Source organism: Sinocyclocheilus grahami, unplaced genomic scaffold (genome assembly GCF_001515645.1).
Source record: "Sinocyclocheilus grahami isolate Dianchi unplaced genomic scaffold, SAMN03320097.WGS_v1.1 scaffold1734.1, whole genome shotgun sequence".
NCBI lineage: Eukaryota > Metazoa > Chordata > Actinopteri > Cypriniformes > Cyprinidae > Sinocyclocheilus > Sinocyclocheilus grahami.
Genome location: NW_015506913.1, coordinates 42,174 through 45,610, shown reverse-complemented (window position 1 = coordinate 45,610; position 3,437 = coordinate 42,174).

Genomic DNA, 3,437 nt, shown 5'->3' with positions numbered 1-3,437 from the left:
AATGTAATTACATGTATAGTAGTGCAACTGGTTGTGCTAGCGTAGCAAGGCTCTTATGGTGCAATTGCAAAACCAATAACATATCCAGCCTACTATATAAGTTTATTATAATTATATGTTGTTAAGAACCAATCTCCATTGATTTTACTGCTGGGACTCACTCTAAATATTGCTTCTGTTTACTGCTGTTTATTTACTCTATTATTTAATGCAACAATCAATGGCCTTCATCTCCGTGGACCTGCCTTATGCTTCAGGTTTCAGAATGACAAAAAAAAAAAAAAAGACTGGAGAAACTTCCGCTTTATTCCACCACAGAATGCCTTTGTCATGATAAAAGAGAAAATCTTTGCTTCATCTGTCAGAAGTTGCACTGTTTATGGGCTATGCATTCCCAGAGCACTTTCTAAAGCTATGGGATATCCAAAATTCAAAGTGTTTGTGCACAATGTTCTTTTGATCCTCAAAAATCTTATTCATGAAAGAAGACAGAAATATCATAGAGAATGACTCTATGGTCACACTAACAGATTATTCTTTTTGACATGAACGAGCAAAATCAAAATCTGTGCTGGGAGAGGTGGGCACAAACCAGGCTATTTTGTCTCTACTAGTGGTTACAATCCACACACATTGTGATATCTACTCATTCACAGACTATGTTTAATTAGTCTTAATTAGACGACTGTGAATTCGTATTTATCTCACAACCTCACAACCTTAGGCAAAATACAGTGAAAAAAATTAAAAATCAAATCAAATCAAATTTTTCAGCACATAATATTAGATAGTTTTATTAGATAGCACGTTTCATGACACTTTAATAGTAAAATGTCCAGTGAGTGGTACTAAAACAATGTTTAGTTTTATTAACATTTTATAAAGCTGGTTGTTGTACATAAAGCATTTAGAAAATGAAATGTCTGGTGAGTGGAGGAAAAAAATGCTCCAATGCATTTGAAAATAACCTACAGTAAATCCTACCTAAACTTAGCCAATAGTGTTAGCAACAGCGAATGTTAGATGAAACACATTTGCTGAAGCAGCCATGACATTTTAGAATGCCTCTACAAGTCTTTGAGCTCTTGTTTCACAGAACTCATACCCGAGTGCTATGCATCTCAAGTGCAATGCTGCACAAGGTGAGCTACCAAGCAAGTTTACTACATCAGAAAGGCCATACATATGGAGCTGGTTATGTGGTGCAAACATCACAACGTGTTAGTTTACAAATCATCTGCATGGTAATCATAATTTAAATAAATGTGAGTAAATGATAACATAATTTTAGTTTTTGGGTGAACTGTACCTTTAAGAGTGAATTAGTGTAAAACGTCTCCACGTTACGTATGTAACCATGGTTCCCCGAAGGGAATGAGATGCTGCGTCGAACGCTTTGGGAACGCCCTCGGCGAGACACCGTACTGAAGCCTGTGTGAAATCAGTCCAATAGCGAAGCAATGCGTCACGAGCAGGGTGACGTAAGCAGCCAGGAAGCATAAAGGCACATCCGGCCAGCGCACCTGTTAGCTTTTGCTCTTCAGCGAGCGCGTCTGTGGTGTGTGTGTGAATGTATGCAAAGCACTCAGTCAGTAAAAGAAAGTTAAGCAAGAAAATCAAAAAAGAATGTGGCGAGCGGACGGCGATTCAAGTCGTGTTTTCCTCCTTGCCCACGTTATATCTCGGGTGAGGATACACACGATTTGTGCGTCATCTGTTTGAGAGCGGAGCATGCACGGGCAGCTCTCGAGTGGGCTGCCTGCCACGATTGTGAGCTTCTCCCGCTCCATGTGCTTCGCTCCCGCCTGGCCGTCTTCGATGAAAGCGGCCAGGCTCGCGATCCTGCTGGGTCCGGCCCCGCTGTTGCTGAGGCACAGCGGCGGCTGTTATCGTGGGGATCGCAAGTGGATTTAGCGGAGGGATCCGAGACGGGCTCGTCCTTATCTCGTATTCGTCCCGACTCTTTAGCCCCTCTGTTGATAATTATTCGAACATTACGGGGCTAAATGAGAAGGGATATGGGGCGGTGCCGGCGGTGGAACAGACGCTCGCGAGCTATCTGTCCCCGTCCTCAGCATCGTCCCTGAAGGCCCCGAAGCTTCCCACCAGGCCAGTAAGACTAACATCCAGCCTGGTTGGGAAAGCATATACGGCGGCAGGTCAGGCTGGTGCATGTCTGCACACTATGGCGGTGTTGCAGGCGTACCAAGCCGACCTGCTAAAAGACCTGGATGCTAGGGAGGGAGAGGAATCTGACGCAGTCGCCGAAATGCGTCGGGCAACAGATCTGTCGCTTCGGGCCACCAAGGAAACGGCCAGAGCCATCGGCCATTCCATGGCAGCTCTCGTGACCACGGAGCGACACCTGTGGTTGAATCTGTCCGAGTTACAAGATAAGGACAGATTCATCCTGCTGGATGCCCCGCTATCACCTTCTGGCCTCTTCAGCGGCGCAGTAGACACTGTCGTCGAGAAGTTTCAGGAGGCGAACCAGAGGGGACCGTGCAATATCATCTGAGTTGCAAACAAGTCCACCTGAGCCTTGCCAAAGACTCTCCAAGTCTGCTTCACCCCACGGGGTGAGGCATCTATTCCCCGGGCCTCGGCCCCTGCCTCGACAGGATGTCTGTCCCCACATATATAACAGACCACTGCTGTATTGTCGGTGCACACCAACACATAGCAATCTCTTAGGCCTGGGAGGAAGTGTTTCAAAGCTAGAAACATGGCCAGCAACTCCAGTCAACTTATGTGCCATGTGAAATGACGGCCGCTCCACAGGCCGCGGGCCGAGCGGCCACTCATGACCGCTCCCAAACGGTAAGAGATGCATCCGTCGCTAGCATATGCAGCGACCAGGAGCTCCCAGCACTAAGCCCGGAAATAAGAACCAAGGTTTCCTTCACATGTCTAAGGCACGTAGGCACCGCCGCGTGACCTTGAGCATGCAAAGCGGGTTTCCCCTCGGGGAGAACCCCTTGGTCTTAAGCCACTACTATAGGAGTCTAATGTACAGCAGGCCAAAAGTAACCACATTGGACGTGGCTGCCATCAGACCCAGCAGTCTGGAACTGCTTGACAGTGAGTGACCAGTCTTCTCTCGCGACGAGGATCGACTTAATCCGAGCAGGAGACATACGTGCCTACATCGTGGTCGAATCCCACACCATGCTCAGATAAGTGGTTCTCTGTACTGGAGAAAGCACACTTTTCTTGGCATTAAGTCTTAACCCCAGCTCTTTCGTGTGAGCGAGAACGTCATCTCAATGTCGAACTGCCATCCACTCTGATACTGATATACAGCTAATATCAACCAATCGTCGATGGGGTTGAGTCGTGAAAGTGTGGGGTGAGAGTGCAAGGCCAAAGGAAGAACTCGGTGTTTGTAAGCTTTTTCCCCCAAAAGCAAACATCAGGAACTTCCTGTGATGAGGAAG